Source organism: Myotis davidii, unplaced genomic scaffold, assembly GCF_000327345.1.
Source record: "Myotis davidii unplaced genomic scaffold, ASM32734v1 scaffold962, whole genome shotgun sequence".
NCBI lineage: Eukaryota > Metazoa > Chordata > Mammalia > Chiroptera > Vespertilionidae > Myotis > Myotis davidii.
Genome location: NW_006295559.1, coordinates 1,877,557 through 1,895,116, shown reverse-complemented (window position 1 = coordinate 1,895,116; position 17,560 = coordinate 1,877,557). Strand labels below are relative to the sequence as shown.

At 39.3% G+C, this 17,560-nt stretch overlaps 1 protein-coding gene across 1 annotated transcript in view; it reads left to right on the top strand.

Moving 5' to 3' along the window:
* Window positions 1-17,560, top strand: part of KCNH8 (potassium voltage-gated channel subfamily H member 8) — a 272,605-nt gene that overhangs the window by 100,119 nt on the left and 154,926 nt on the right. The gene's annotated exons all lie outside the window — the stretch shown is intronic.

Genomic DNA, 17,560 nt, shown 5'->3' with positions numbered 1-17,560 from the left:
TATCAGGGATACCCACACTTAAGTCATATGAAAAGACAGTGAGAAGGCAGCTGTTTGCAAACCAAGGAGAGAGGCCTCAGGAGAAACCAATCCTGCTGCCACCTTGATCGCAGACTTCCAGCCTCCGGAACTGTGAGGAAATAAATGTCTGTTGTTTAAGCCAGCCAGTCTGTGACACTTTGTTTTGGCATCCCTAGCAAACTAATACAAATGAGTCCGAATGTTAAAGTGAGGTTGGAAAGCCAGCTTCAACCATTGACAAGGACCTCATAGAGAACCACAGAACAGCAATATGGAAGGAACCTGAATGTTCTTAGAGATCTACCTTCTCTACCCCAGACAAAGACAAATCCATTTCTATCTTGTTTGAATCCCTATAATTTATATTTTTTTTGTTACAATATTCAAATTATACTCTAACTCAGAGTTTCTCAACGTCGGCACTATTGACATGTGGGGCAGGTAGTTCTAAGTTATGGGAGGCTGTCCTGTGCATGGTAGATGGTGAACAGCATCCCTGGCCACTATATTCATTAACACATTCTTTACAAGAGTTGATACATTTGGTAAATGGTAAAATGTTGGTGGTTGTTTAATTAATTGATTTTGGGAAACATTGGGCTACAGCCAGCAGAAATAGCCTAATTAAGGGAAAGAAAACAGCTTTCCTAGCCTTCAATGGAAAACTTCAGTTGGGACACCAGAATGAATATGTCTGTGAAGTCCTATAGTGAAGTAAACATTTTAAAACTGGTGTTCACAGGTTTTTGGTGGGTTTTTTTTGTTTCGTTTTAATTGATTAAAGAAACTATTAAATGATTAACAGCACCCCTGGCCACTATATCTTGTTCTAAATACCTAGTTTTGGGATCTTGGTCAGGAAGAGAAGTAGGAGCCTGAACATGGCAACTTCATCCCTGTTTATAAGCTATTTGTCCTTGAAGGACTTTCCTTGAGGATGTGAGTTTGGGATATGCCGTATTCATGAAGTATTGGAGAGTGTCCTTCTAGAAGGAATGGGATATCCTAAGTCTTTGACACTAGGAACAGAGTTCAGACCAGGATGTTTTTCCCAGAATCACTAGGTGAGGCCTACATAGCAAATATGAGAAAATAAAAGGATTCCAGCTCTAATTATAGTATGATAATTGAAAAGAGGGACTGAGATAAGAGAAAATGGAGGCTGTCATGAGAATGCAGACTGGTAGGGAGTGATAAAGCCGCCATCTAGTAGAACAAAGGAAAAGGAATGTCCTTTGTCTGACATATCTGCTGACTGCAGACATGTACAAGTAACCTTGTATAGGTCACTCCAAATCCAAGCGAGTGTCTTTGTTTTTAAGCCTCCTCAAAATATCCAAACATGGCACTTGAGAGAGGTTCAGGCCAAGAGGAGAATCTAGGTGGCAAGCCCAAAGGACAGAGATTTTAGAAGCCACGTAAGTAGAATATATTAAGAGTCAACACCTAAAAAATTTCCTGAGCTCCGTTTTTTATAAGATGCCTGCTGCCTTGGACCCGTTTGGGTGGAAATCATTAAAGGCACCAAGAAATAATAGGTTCTTTTTAAAAATTAGGTAATGATTAGGAAGACAAATAGTTTCACAGGTAAACATAATATGCAAACATTTCTTTGTCTAAAATGGAGATAGTAATATTTCACATTGTTATGTTCAGCAGCTAATATTTTTCATTTATTGCTCTCCCTCTAGATCAGTGGTTCTCAACCTGTGGGTCGCGACCCCTTTGGGGGTCGAAAGACCCTATCACAGGGGTTGCCTAAGACCATCAGAAAACACATACATAATTACATATTATTTTTGTGATTAATCACTATGCTTTAATTATGTTCAATTTGTAACAATGAAATTGGGGGTCACCACAACATGAGGAACTGCATTAAAGGGTCGCGGCATTAGGAAGGTTGAGAACCACTGCTCTAGATAGTTCAGTGTCTAATATACATCATAAGTGAGTACCATTAAGATGCCTTTTCAAAAAGCAGTCCCCTCAGCTTCTGTTGGTATACAGGGTTGTTCTAGTCAAACAAAAATATGGTCACTCTAACTAAGGGTAACCATTTTATTAATTTTATATTTATCCTCTTATTTTCTTAATATAAATAATACATATCTTTGTGGTTCCCTCCTTTTCTTACACATAGCATACTTTTCATACTATTCTGCATTGTGTATCCTGTGGGGTTGTGTACACATTACACAACAATATATGCAGGAGATTTCTCATTCTTTTTAGAAGCTGCATAGAATTACATCGTGTGGATTTATGATGGTTGATTCAACCAATCTTCTATTAATGGATATTTGTGTTCTCTCTAGAATGTAGTCTGTTCTCTTTGTTCTTTTTGCTTCTCTCTGTTTTAAATACTCCTTTTGTTATTTAAAAGGGTTTGTGCATTTTTTCTAAAAATTTTATCTTTTACATGAGATGCCTACCTTTATATAATAAAGAGTGTCCCACTTTTTAAAGATTTTGTCATTTTCTACTCTAAGTAATGTTATAATCAGCCAGGAGCCACTCTCCCTTCTTCCCTCTCCCTCAACTAATTTAATGTTCTTTTAGTACCTGCTAGTATCTATCAGCACACTTGTTCTGTTTTCCTTATAGTCCCCCTTTGTTCGACTCTCACGTCTTTCACAGTTATATTTACATTGTCAGAGGAAATAACAATTACACATATTGAATATATTCCTTCATCACTTAATCATATTGCTACAGTTAAATATGCTTAAAGATCACCATATATTCCATCCTAAAGCTTCTCCAATTATTTCTTGGTTGTCTAAAGCTTGTTCTTGGAACCATCTTGGGAAGAGCTCATGGGAATTTTTTTTCTGAGCTCTTTCACATTAATAACAGTATGAATGTGACCCTTATACTTGTTGATCAATTTAGCTGAAAATTGACCATACTTTAAATAGATGAATTATGTTAGTCCCTTATGTAGTGGCATAGAGTATTGTTTTACCCTACAAATGCTGTTCATTAAGTAATTTCATGTTTGTCCTGGGTTTTCAATGAATTTATTTTATTTTATTTAAACCAATAGTTTTACTGTATTATATCTTATCTGTAAGGGGCTGGGTAGTGAATATTACATGTACTGAAGGCCATACAGTCTATGTCACAAGTACTCATTTCTGTTATTGTACTATGAAAGCAATCATAGAAAACATGTAAATGAGTGGATGTGGCTGTATTCCAATAAATCTTTACTGACAAAAATAGAAGGCAGGCCTACAGACCTCAATTTATTGATACCTAATATAGAATATTTTTGGTCAGATATTTCCCCTTATACATGGTCAGCCCTATAGTATTTATGTTTAAGGCCCTTTTATTTTGTAAATTTTTTCTGGATTTTAATTATCATCATTGTTCTGTTTTATCCCTTTGGTTTTCCTCTTTATGATCACCTATTATATGTACATTGGATCCTCTTTGCCTGTCCTCTATTACCTATCACTTTCTCATTTTATTTCTTTTTCCAATTTTCACCTTGTGCAATCTGTTTTCTTTTCTTTTTGTGGTATCCATTCAGACTTTTATTACTTCTCTTTAAGTCTCCAGTTCTTTATCCTCTATTTAAATTCTCTCCTGAGTTCAGTTAATTCACAGAAGCAGAGAATAAAATGGTGGTTACGAAAAGTTGAGGGGAAGGGAAAAAGGAGAATTATTGCTCAATTGTATAAAATTTTAGTTATGCCAGATGAATATGTCAGAGAGATCTGCTGTACAACACAGTACCTGTAGTTATAGTATTGTTCACTACATACCTTTTTAATGCCTTACGGGGCTTTCCATGAAGTAAAAGCCTGGTTTCTAATGACCTAGATGTGGAACCTAACATACAGTGTTTTCTGGAAGGCTTTAATTTCCCACTGAATTGCCTAGAATAAAACAATAGTGTAGTGAGGGAAAATTGAACTTTTTCTTGTTCAGAATTTCACCATTTCAGAAAATCTTGTCACTGACTCATAGCACTTGTCAGGGAGACAGCACATCTGCACAGATTCTGTACTTGGAGCTGTGGTATTCACAGTGACTCTGGATATTGCTCCAATGATCCAACTTCCCCATTATAGCTCCTATGGTAGTCCACACTCTCAGAGCATATCATGTTGAGATGCATATTATTTAATCAGAAATTACTTCAATTTTATTTTTTGTTATATTATTGTTAATATATAGTATTGTCTTTCTGAAAATGTGTGTAAGTAGCCAAGCTTTATAATTTTTCAGTTTTAAACAGAAAAGGGGAAAATACAAGTATTTATTATAAAAGGGAATCTAGAGTTTGATAGGGTTGCGGCTTTCTTAACTCACAGACTCATTCCCATGTCACCTCCAAGATTTGTCATTTATTTTTGTGTACCTCCTGAACTGTTGCTTACTTAATGCTTTTCTTTAAGTTGACTCACTTTTAAAACTCAAGTTGGAAGCAAAAGAAAAAAAAATCCCTACTCTAAATGGACAATCAGGATCACTAGCCTCAGAGACAGTAACCATAAATAAATATGCAATAAAAGCATTGTTGTTTAACTTTTATAAATTAAAAAAAGCAATCTATAAAATCTAAGTAATAATAAATCTGACTATACTGTGCCAAGTAGCACATATATTATTTTCCCAATAATACCTTAAAGTAAGTATGAATTATCTCACATTTGCAGATGAGGAAACTGTGAGGCAGAAAAATGATTTGAACACAAGTCTATGCGTTATGTGATAGACAGTCCTCAGCCTATCATTGACCCACCAATTTCCCCCTTGTTCATTTCTTTCCCCACTAATGTACTTCGCATTTCTTTATTTTCCCACTTCTTTATTTAATTTTCTTATGACATAGAAAAAATGCCTAGAAAAATCAATGCTGAATCTGTTGGTTTTCTTTCTTTTTAAATGTAGTTAGATTTTCAACTTTCTATAATATATGACAACAAAAACAATTTATAATTTACTGTTTGTTTGTTTGTTTAGGGAGAATGCCTCCTAAAGAAGATCCTTTGTTTACTCAGCTGCTAGATGTATATTTAGATGCGAATCAAAGCTGAAATTGAATTGTTTCATAAATAAAACGTTATGTAGGAGAGGTGGGGAGAAAACTGGAGCCGGAAAGCCGAGGGGACTTCCCTTGGGCTGGGATGAGTGGGAGAAGAGGAGAGATTGGAAAATATATGAAGAGATGAGAGAAGGGGAGAGAGTGAGAGAGAAATGGGGAGACATCTGCTGGTATCTTACTCGTGTTCCTCAAAATGTCCAGCTCATTTGATGTGCTAACTGCATATTTTTGTTCCAATACACATTAAAACTAATACACAGATATTAAAGTGTAAGATATGTAGATACACTACCTAAAATAATTTTAGTACAACCAGGAGTATGCATACCACTAATTGAGTAACACACTGTTTTCATTCCAGTGTACAAATAAACTTTTTGAATTAGGCATATTCATACTCAGTGTTCCAAGGTCAGCTTATGATAAAAGACAAAAGAAAGCTGATTTCTCATGACCTTCCTTTGTTTTTACAATGAGCTGCTCATGGCAGATAGGTCTAGTATGAAACATTATTTTCCTCCTAACACTAAGTTTATATTTAAGATATTCTTAGTGAGTTCTATTACATTCAGTTATTCAATATGACTCTGCAGAAGATTTTCAGAATATTTGATTATGCCCTCTAGGTATTTTAGAAATGGAGCTCAATATAGAAAAAAGACAAAGCCTTAGGGCTGTAGAATGTCAAATTATTCTCAAAATTAACATTTAAAATGTATAGCAAAGTTGCCTCCTTATTTGACTGTTAGGAAATGCCATTGGAGCATTGAATATAGAATGGCTTTATGTAAGATCCAAATTTTGGAGCAACGGATGTTGTGCCCATTCATGTAATAAGTGAACAATAAGAAAATGCCTTTTATTGCAAAGTGTAGTGTCTAAATGAGTGTATTTTGTGGATGTTGGGGTTCACAGCATGGGTACCATTTGTAATCACCTTAGATTTTCACCACATCCGGAGAACAATGAAGCAAGCCAGCCAGAGACCTATTTCAACAAGAGCTAGAGAAACCAAGTTTAGGATTACAGAAAATAAGAGAAAACTTCTCTTAGGGCTGAGTGATATCCTGGGGAAAACGAAAGAGAATTCTGAGCAAAGTAAGATTATTTCCCCAACCAGTCCTCCCAAAGACTCAGAGCAGAGTCCAACAGAAAGACAATACAAAAGCAACTGCAATATTTTTCATAAAGATCTCCTTGGGCTATTGAGGCTGTCCAAGCCACAGCATCATAGGCATTAACCTTGCCTGGTATGGTCCCTTGGGCAGCATCCAAATAAGCCTGAGTCCTCCATTCTTGGGAGCCCAGAGGACTAGATTGTGGAGAAATTTCCTCTAGATATTAGATGTATTTGTGAAGAGCCCAACGGGGACTTTGTTTCCTGAAAAGCTAGTGAAGGTGGGATCTTGGAAACTTTTATCTGTGGAATGGACATACCACATTCTTACAGGCATGTAGAATGAAGAAAGCACACACAGTTTACTAGTATTCCACTTATCTATTGGTGTGTGACAACTACCTCAAAACTTAGTGGCTTACAAGAGCAACCATTATATCTTAACAATAGTGCGGGTCAGGAACCAAGGCTGGCCTAGCCAAATGATCCTCCTTCCTTGTGGAGCCAGCAGAGGTTAGTGTTAGATGGGTTCAGATGTGAGACACACTGCTTTGGAGGATCTTGGATGGCTTCTCTCACATGTCTGGCATCTTGAAAGTCTGAATGAGTTGGGACAGTCCGCTCAAGTGCCTACACATAACCTCTTCAGCATGGAGACTTCCCAGGAAGTCTCATCCTCCAGAGGCTGCAAGGCCTTTAGTGACAGTTTAAAAAGTCACCTGGCATACCTTCATTTTGTGGTTGGAGAAGCCACAAGTCTGCCCAGATTCATGAGCAGAGGACCTAGACCCCCAACTCTTGGTAGAATACGTACCATGTTTGACAAGCTCCACATCTAGATTTGCAGAAACACATTTGTTGAGTCTGTGTGTCTATATGTGTAGCAAGACACAAGAGAACATTTCATATTGATGCTTGTAAAATTTGCAGGTTTCATAATGTCTGAAAGGCTACCCAATAGAGACCATGCTGCCCACAGCTAAGTGTATTAGCAAACACGGGTCAGATTTTTGTTGCTATTCTCAGCCTGATTCCTCTGAGGTCTTACTTGAGACTTTGCATGCCCCAAAATAGAAAGCATTTTATGATGCTTTTATGATTTGATGATGATTCCCCATATGTCCTTTCAGTCTTGATAGAAGATTAGTATTTTATATTTCCATCCTGTGTCTTTTGCATTCAAGAGATGAGGCTCAGAAATGCAAATACAGTAAACAGCTTCAAAGTGATTGTAGTAGGAAGGCAAAGGGCTCAGAGAGAATGTGCTCTGAAGACGACATGTGCAGCCTTGGGTGAGGAGCCTACCTTGCAGTTTATCTTATCGTTTGTGTATGTAGTCAAGCTTTGTACTTGTAAACCTAGGCAGCTTTCCTGGTCTCCTCCCCATGTATCTGAGCAAGCTGCTCTAACAGAAAGCTTGTCCTTTTTCTGGGCGCACGGTTACGTTGCATTGTTTAATCAATGAGCTGAAATTTCACATGAATCCATTTCCTGAAGTGCTCACCCAGGCTCTGCAGCCAGGACGATTGGAACAAAGTGAGCCAGATGTATAGAAGAGGCATTTGTGCATTCATCAGGAACTGCTTAGCTTTGCCTGTCCTGTTGAGATTGAGCAGTCACTGCCCCTACCTAACTAGATTGCTGCATACCTTCAGTTCTTCAATGTCAGCCTTCCTGACTTAACACAGACAACTTCATGAAATAGCCACAGCTAGCAATTACTGAGTGTTCACTGCAGGCCAAGCTCTGTGCTCTGCCCTTGGCTTGTGTTGTTACTTCATTTAACCCTCTCATCAACCCTTTGAGGCAGATCTGTTAACGCCCCATTTTAGAGTCAAAGAAACTGATTCACAGAGAAGTTAAGTGGAAGGCTGGGATCCAAGTGCTGGCCATCTATTCCTGACCCCTGTCCTCTTAAACACCAAGCCATGCTCATGGGCATGGCCAACCTGAGCCTCCTATCTAGGAAACCTGTGGCTCTGCCTTACCTGCCCCTTGTCTATGACAGTAGATAGATGGACTTCCCAGGGGCTATATATACCCCTTGGGGAATAACTGGCAAACTAGCAAGAAAAGACCCCATAAAGGCAGTCATTTTTGTACCTGTGGCTGTTCATTCTTCCATCTTTATTAGCCAGAAGTGAAATATAACCACAATGTTTGAGAATCTTTGGAGCTAAACAAGTTCCCTTTGGAATAAGAGAAGCTTATTATTTTAATGTTCTCTCTCTATGGTGAGAAGAAATGATATTGAATATGGAGCATCAAGCCCTGGTGAAGGCTGTGCCCAGGCCAAGGACTAGCTCTGAATAGCTGCTATAGATAGAGCAATAGTTAGAAAGGCTTCGTTAAGTCACCCTCATTAAGTGACTCTGCTTGTCTGAGTCTCAGCTTGATCTTCTTCATGGAAATACCACCTCATAGATGTCTGATGAAGGACCAAACGAGATACCCATTGTACACAGGCATTGTCAGGAAAAGCTATGTAATTTGCAGGGCCCATGGCAAAGTGAAAATGCAGACCCCTTTGTTTAAGAAAAAAAACACACAAAACTACAAATTTCAAGACAGCAACAGCAGAGTCTTAAACCAAAGCCTGGAGCCCTTCTGAGTGTGTGCTCTGTGTGACTATCCAGGTTGGATGTGCACCAGCCTGTTCCTGAACATTATAGCAATTTAATAAATACCCCCTTCCTCCCCTGACATGTTCCACCAACAAGAAGAACCTGTCCTCTCCCATTTCCCAGTGTGCCAGACCCTCAGAACCTCACAGTTAGATGCCTGAATCCAGTGCCTGGTCCTGGGTGACTCTGAGCCTTGCCTGTGGGCTGGTGGCTAGTTCCCTCTCACCTTACTAGGAAGCCATGCACATCTCACCATCTTCTAGACGAGCCTATAAAGGTTCTGTGATGTCTTAGCTGAGAGCTCTATGTCTTTGTAGAAGAATTACAAGATTAACACACACAAAAAAAATCACACCATTCTAGTCATGCTTAGAGTATACTCTCAACGTGAATAATTATATAATTGACTAGTAATTATATAAAAATAGAGCTGTACTTTATTTCTCTCTGATGAGCTTTTACTCCATGACATCCACCAAATTTATACAATAACAGGTGCCAGACATTCAGGTCTCCAGGGCACCCACCTGAACCTGTTTTGCTCTGATATAGAAAGCCATTCTTCCTGCCATGGCCCTAGTTACCGACTCTCGTGATTCAAGGTCTGAGTTGCAACAATTCCACATACCCAGTCACCCCATTTCCAGTTGTGCCCTCTCAAATCCCCTCTCCTCACTGTCTCCAAAGCCATCTTTCTACAGTGCAAATCTGATCATGCTGCTCTTCTATGACAAAGCCTTCAGGGGCTCCTCGTTGCCTTTCAGGATAAATGCAAACTGTTGAGTCTGGTATTTAAAGCCACTGATGAGCTAGCTCATCTATGATCTATTCCTTTAAAATCATCCTTTCCCTTTCCACCCTTTTTCCCCTCTTCATTCCTCATTCATACTCTAGCACAGCGGTTCTCAACCTGTGGGTCGCAACCCCTTTGGCGGTTGAACGACCCTTTTATAGGGATCGCCTAACTGTGGTCGCCAAACCGTGGCTCTAGAGCCACATGCAGCTCTTTGGCCCCTTGAGTGTGGCTCTTCCACAAAATACCATGTGTGGGCGCGCACGTATAGTGCAACTGAAATTCATGGCCCATGCACAGATGTCGGTGTTTTGTGGAAGAGCCAGTATTTTGTGGAAGAGCCACACTCAAGGGGCCAAAGAGCTGAATGTGGCTCGTGAGCCACAGTTTGCCGACCGCTTAGGCCCTAAGACCATCCTGCATATCAGATATTTATATTACGATTCATAACAGTAGCAACATTACAGTTATGAAGTAACGAAAATAATTTTATGGTTGAGTCACAACATGAGGAACTGTATTTAAAGGGCCAGAAGGTTGAGAACCACAGGTCTAGCACATCCCCTGCTGCGGCCCATTTTATCATTTTTGTTTTTTACTATTCCGAGTTCTAACTTGTCTTGTGCCTTTCTAATTGATGTTCCCCCTGCTAGGAATGGTACGGCCCCTCCTCCCCCCACCCCCCATCCTCACATTAAGCTAATACAATCATCAAGACTCAGTTCAAGCCTATCTCCTCTGTGACCTGTTTCGAGTCAGCTTTCTATTCTTTGTCATAGATACCATCCTGCAATGAACTGAATGTTCTTATCCCCCTAAAATTTCTATGTTGAAACCCCAACCCCAGTTTGTGAAGTATTTGGTGGGGTATTTGGGAGGTAATTAGGTCACATGGATAGAGCTCTCGTGCATAGGATTAGTGCCTTTATAAGAGGCCAGGGAGCCAGCTTTCTTTCTTTCCATGATACGAGGAAATAATGCAGAGTCAGCAGTCAACATCTCAGAGGAGGATCCTCACCAGAGCAGGCTGGCACCCTCATCTTGGACCTCCATCCTTGAGAGCTGTAAGAAATAAATTTCCTGTTGTTTATAAGCCAATCAACCTATGGTAGCAATGGAATCGCAAACAACAAGAATCATTTTGTTCGGTATTTGTGCACCCTCAATTCATTAACTTTGCCAGTTTTGTGCCGTAAACTTTATCTTTTATGTATTCCCATAAATAAAAAAGTCTAGCGGCACTTTAGGATACATTTTCTTTCTTCGAAGCTTAGTCTGGCTTCACCCATTATTTCAAATCAGTTAAACCTGAAAAGGAGTGAAAATTAAGTGAGTTATCAGCTGTTGTTCTAGAAGCCCAAACCAACTAAGACACACTTTCAACCTTCTCTTCATACATCTATCTCCTCCATGAGGTTATGCCTGGTGAGGGTGCACGTTCAGGTGGCATATTAACCTAGGTATCTGCAGTGCCTAAAACAAGCCCATGGTACATAATACTTGCTGACTGTTGAATGAGTAAAAATGTTTGTCTTGTTTCAAATGAAGCTCAGTCATATTGGAATAGGCTTGAGGCTCTGTGTGAGTCTATTTCTACATTCTCCTATAAACTCATTTTGTTCTTCTGTTTCAACTTCACAATTAGCTCTCCTTCCCAGTTTCCCCAGACCTCTGACCCCATTCACTTCGTTTCTTTCTGTTTTTAGACATTGGTTTAATTACTAGAATTTTTTTTTCTTTTCTACTTGGAGAATTCGTTTTAATTTTCTATCTTGCCCAGGTAGAGTGGCATTCTGGAGTTTTCTGGTAGCTTAATATATCAACATCTGTTAGATGGAAATTCCCCAGGTTACCCTGAGCTATATTAATTCCAGAATGCAGGATTCTGGTCTGTAGGATTTATTCATTGACATCCTTTGCTCTCAGTCCTTTCTAGGGCAGCTGCCTCTGGGAGGTTGGGCACAAAGGAGGTAAACAAATAAGGCAGGCAGGACAGGTGGGTGCCTCCCCAGAGCACGCTGGCAAGACGAGGCAAGAGGAGCAGCTGGAAAGAGAGCACCAGGGAATGCAGACAACGCCAGCAATTTGCACACAACTCGGGAATCCTTGTGGTTGGTGTTGGAGACAATGGGAGCATTCTGAATACGAGAGCATCAGTTTTGTTGCTCTACCTAAAGCTCTGGCATGTGAATATCTCTCAAAGCTGATGGAGCTCCTCAAGAAGTAGTCTAATCATTAGCCTTTAACAACTTGGCAGGATGCTCAAATTTTCAGATGCATAATTGAGGCCAGAAATGTAATACAGATCATCTTATCATAGTACTTTTTATCACCTTCAATGAAAAAAAAAGTTACAAGCTTTGTGTGTGTGTGTGAAGTCCTAGCTAAATCATTGACACGCTGTATATTTCCTTAGCTAAGTCATTTTCCCTTCAATCTCTAATCCTGCCTGTAAGAGGCAGAGATAACATTTTTCTCTTAAAGCTGTTAAGGGGATCAGATAAAGAAAGTAAGTGATAGAAAATATAAAAACTACATAAATGTTTGCTGTCATGATTCTGAGTCTAGATTTGTTCCTACCAGGCAAAAAAAGCTCCCATCACTTATGAACTATGTGATTTAGGGCAATGTACTCCAACTTCCTGAGCCTCAATTTCCTTATCTGTAAGATGGTCATAATAAGTAATAACATCTTCTTCATAGGCTTAGAGGAAATGTTGCCTGTAATGTGCTTTGCATGGTGCCTGGCACACGGGCACTCAGTAAATGTTAGCTGTCATTCTTGCAACCAATAGCAATATTATTATAAAGTTGGAATTCATCTTAATATGTGATGTTTGGGCCAGGTACTCACTCTGCTTTGAATATGGGAGAGTGTAAGAGAAAATAAGGCATAGTTCTTATTCTATTGACCTTTATTGTCTCCTGAGAAAGATATATCAAATAATCACACGAACCTGTTAGTAGTTTGCAGGCAAATTAAAGGCTGTTATGGAGGGAATAATGGGGGGGAATCCAACCCAATCTCAGGTACAAGGAAGGCTTCATCAGGGTAGTGATGTTTGAGTTAAATTTTGAAGGGTAAGTAGAAGTTGGCAATGGGGAGGAAAGAATGAAAGCATTTTAGGCAAAGAGAACATGCAAAGTTCCCATGAGAGACTGCTTCATTTGAGAAAAGGAGAGAAGGCCAAGTGTCAGGCAGCAAGGTATCTCGTGGGAGAGGGGGAAGGTAGACAGGAGTTAGGTCACGTGGGCTTTATAGACAATGCTCAGGCTTACGCCAGATAACTAAAGGCTCTCATTGTTCTAAGCAGGGAAGTCACATGATGAATATTTCATTTTACAAAGGTCACTTTTGCCGGTCGTCCATATAACTGATACTGGTTACTCAGACAAATGCTACCCAGAGTGTGATCTGAAGGCCAATAATGGTATCAGCTGGAACTTGTAAGCAATGCAAATTAACAGATACAGTGGGACCTTGACTTACGAGTTTAATTCGGTCCGTGACAGAGCTCGTTAAGGAGCTCGTTAACTCAAATTACTCTGTCAACTCAAAGCAAAAAATCAGCCGAGAAACAGCTCGAAACTCGTTAGTCGGGACACTCGTAAGTCAAGGCCCCGCTGTACCTCAGTGCAGACCTACTGAATCAGATCTGGAGGTGGAGCCTAGCAATCCCTGTTTTCACAAGCCTTCGGGGGATTCTGACCCAGGCGATCCTTTGAGAATCTCTGGCTTCGTCTAGGGCAGCGGTTCTCAACCTGTGGGTCACGACCCCTTTGGGGGTCGAATGACCCTTTCACAGGGGTCGCCTAAGACCTTCAGAAAACACATATATAATTACATATTGTTTTTGTGATTAATCATGTTCAATTTATAACAATGAAAATACATCCTGCATATCAGATATTTACATTACGATTCATAACAGTAGCAAAATTACAGTTATGAAGTAGCAACGAAAATAATTTTATGGTTGGAGGCCACCACAACATGAGGAACTGTATTAAAGGGTCATGACATTAGGAAGGTTGAGAACCACTGGTCTAGGGTGTGGCCAATAAAGACAGCAGAGTGACTGAGCTGAAAACAGATTTCAGAGGATTAACTACTGGAGTGGGCAGGATTTGATCTCTTTGGTTTGGGGGATGAGGAGGAAGAAAGTGTCCAGAATGACTAAAATGTGCATCATTCTTTTTATACTTTGTTGGCTGAATGTGTTTTGATATGAGAGGGGAGGGAAGCCTGGGGCATGGGTTTTGTTTTTTGTTTTTTTTTCAATATTCTAATCCACAAGCACTGGTGATAGGATCCAAGATGCATCATTGTTAAAAATTACTTCAAGTGACAAAATATGGCTTGGTACATCTCTACCAACTGGCAATATAACCAAATATAAATGGAGAGCTGATTTCATCTGATTAGAAGAGCTCTTTTTTCTTGAAGCCTTTACTTTCCCAGAATTCCTCAAATTTGAGTCCACTAAATTATCTTTTGAAGCATCATGCTCCACTATTTTTATTATTATCATTGTTGTTGTTGTTGACAGTATTATGGATGTCCCCCATTTTTCACCCTCTTGCCTGCCCCTACCCAGCCCCCATCCCACCCCAGGCCTTCCCCTCACTATTGTCTGTGTCCATGGGTTATGCATATACGCATATATGTTCTTTGGAAACATGATATTCTACTTTTTTTAAAAAAAACAGGCACTCTTTCAGAAATGCTAGAGTAGTCAAACAGCAAGAGAATAACAGATACTATTAGAAGGGGAAACATTAAACTCAGAATGTATTTTAAGGTTTAAAAAATCCCCTTTTGCCTAAGGTTGTTTCATTGTGTATAATGGCTACAATGATTTAGGAAACTACCTGTTCTGCTCCATGCATAAAAGAGATTGCCAGAGGAGAAGTGTGGAACATATTTCAGCTTCTAGTTGCTTTGGCCTGAGGCTTATAGACTCTGACCACAATATCCATTTCACTCCTCTAGACTCCTGGTTTGCTTATAGTTTGCTTTTTAATGCAGCTCAGAAAGTTCCTATTCTATGCCATCATCTCCAAAGTAGCTTCTGTTCTGGAATGGGAAGACAGGCCTTTTCAGTGACCCTTTTAGGTCATTGATAGTTAAGCCTATTTTTCTATTGAAAAATAAGTCCATTCTCGTAATCAAAAGAGAAAAGAAGTGACTACATTTTACTTAAAAAAAAAAAATAGGGTTGTCTGGATAATCTTTTAGAATGCACACCACTAAGACATTCATAGCCTAGGTCCGTGGTTGGGAAACCATGGCTCCCGAACCACATGCGGCAATTGGCCCCTTGAGAGTGGCTCTTCCACAAAATACCACGTGCGGGCGCGCACATACAGTGCAATTGAAACTCGTGGCCCATGCGCAGAAGTCGGTATTTTGTGGAAGAGCCACACTCAAGGGGCCAAAGATCCACAAGGGGCTCGCGAGCCGTGGTTTGCTGAGCTGCAGGTTGCTGACCACTTGTCTGGTTCTACCTAAAGAAAGACTTTACCTGGTTCTTGCACCTACAAATAGTGCTTCTTATAAATATTGTGGTAGTATAGAGTCTGGTCAAGACTCTCAAAGAATCAAGAATGAACTCCTAGTGGACAGTAATCTGTAGGCTTCTACGTAGGACAAAGTACCATGGACCATATCTGACTGGATTCCTGTTTCTGTAAAGGATGTGTATGTTTTTTTAAACAGCCATGCTCATTTGTTTATGTATTATCTATTACTATTTTAGCACTATCACTGTAGAATTAAGTAGTTGAGACAGAGACTATATGAACTGCAAAGCTAAATATATTTAGTACCTCGCCCTTTACAGAAAAAGTTGGCTGACATCTGAAGACTAATAACAAATTGGAGCCCACAAGGTTAGAAGAATTCTGAATTGTCATATTTTAATTACATGTATAGATTCCAAATGTCCTATTTCGTTTTGGAGGAAAATGCCTATAATCATATAAAGGCTAGAGAAAGAATACTATGCATAAATTTATTTTTCACTAACCATTAGTCTGTCTGGGGCAGGCTTGTCAGTGCTAATACCTCACCTGAACACAGTGGGTACAGCAATGCTTCCCCAGGCACTAGGGTTTGTTCTGGAGTTGCTGGTCGGGTATCAGCTCCATGTGAGGGGAGAAGCAGTAAGTTGAGGAAGCATCTAAGTGTTTTGTCTCACATGCCTGCCAAGTTGTGACTCAGGGCAATCTGGCACAGCGCTTATGAGTCTTTGCTGAGTGGAGTTTGCACAATAGGAGAAATGTTCAGTATGTTTGTTGTCTGCGTGTTCTTGGAAAGTGCTAACTTGACACCTCAAACTGCCATCTTCTATTTATACCCTGGAGAATTGTCAGGAGCTCCGTAACCATATCTTTTCCATGCCTATATCTTTGTTTCCAAACTCTCATCTCAAAATTTCTGATTGCTCACAGAAAATATTTTCTATTTTTTTAGCGTCTTTGCCCAACCTTTTAAACACAGATTCTAATTCTGAACCTAATTGCTTAAAAAGGATTTGATCAATGCTGAATTTGTTACACGTTCTGGCTTATTTAATCAATAATATATACAAACACTATACTTTTTCCTATAAAGATAACAAACTAGATTATTCACTTACGTGATATTTTTCCCTTGGTGATTTTTTTTAATGTTTGAAGAAATGCACTGTGTTTTAGCACAAACCTCATAAAACTGAAAGTCATGAGACTTGAGATCTAGTTTCAACTCTTCCAACAATTAACACTTTGACCTTGGACAGTTTACTTCACCACTCTGAACTTAGGATTTTCATCTTTACAATAAAGAGTTCCACCTCGTAATCTCTAATATCTTTTCTAATTCCAGCAATTTAAGATGACTTTGTATTACAACTTAAAATTAGACTAGATGCTCAAGGAGATGCTAAATAATTCATCATTTTCCAAAGTGATGTTTCCTTAATTAGAAAAAAAAGCATGAAATGTTTCATACGTACACAGAAAACAGAGATTTTTATAATAAAAACTCTCTCCCCATACTATCAACTGGCTTTAACAAATATTAATACTGAGCCATAGTTGTGCCTGATTGCTTTTGATGGTGAAAAAATCAAACATACAGGCAAAACCCTTACTTTACATAAATAACTAGTCAAAAGGTATGAAATACTTTTACATATATTGATCTCTTCAAAGCTCTTAACCACGAGAAGTGTCCATATATCCAGTATGCAGATGTGATGCAGACAGATATAAAACTTATATCTGAGGATACTCAGCAAGGAAATGAAGAACCCAGGACTCGACCACATGCAATGTCATCTAAGCCCTGTGTTCTTTCCATTACATCTTTACTATTCTTTTCTAAATACTATATCACTTTGTAATTAGGGCTCTTCATAATCAACATTAATTGATTCTGGTTATCTTAGGCAAAAATAATAATTTATTGAAAACATGTTGTTACTTATGGAATCAGAGAAAGTAATGAGCAATCAGCTCTTGAAAAAGATAGGAAGTAGTGTGTTCTGTAAAGTCTACGTAGTAGGAATAACTGGAAAGATTTTTCTGGCCCTTATTGTTGAATGAATCTGCTTGCTCCATTTTTGATTGTGGGTCCCTCTGTTCAAGATTAAGTTACCAGACCAAGAGGATGTAATTTGATCCAGGATGGACCATGTGCACATCCCTCAAGTGAGGACTAGTCAGAGCACCTGGCTTGAGAGCTCTATCGAGGCTCCATGCAGAGAAGAGTTTGGTTCCCAATGGAATATGGAAGTGCAGGGACAAGAAGAAGGGGCACAATGCTATTCTGTTCAAAATATGAGATGTCTACTATACTAATATGGCAACCACGAGAATGTGCTTCTTATAACTCATTACAGGAGAGTGGTTGGCTGATGGCCCCAGCTGCTGTGCTCTGAAACCCATCACTGTGTTGG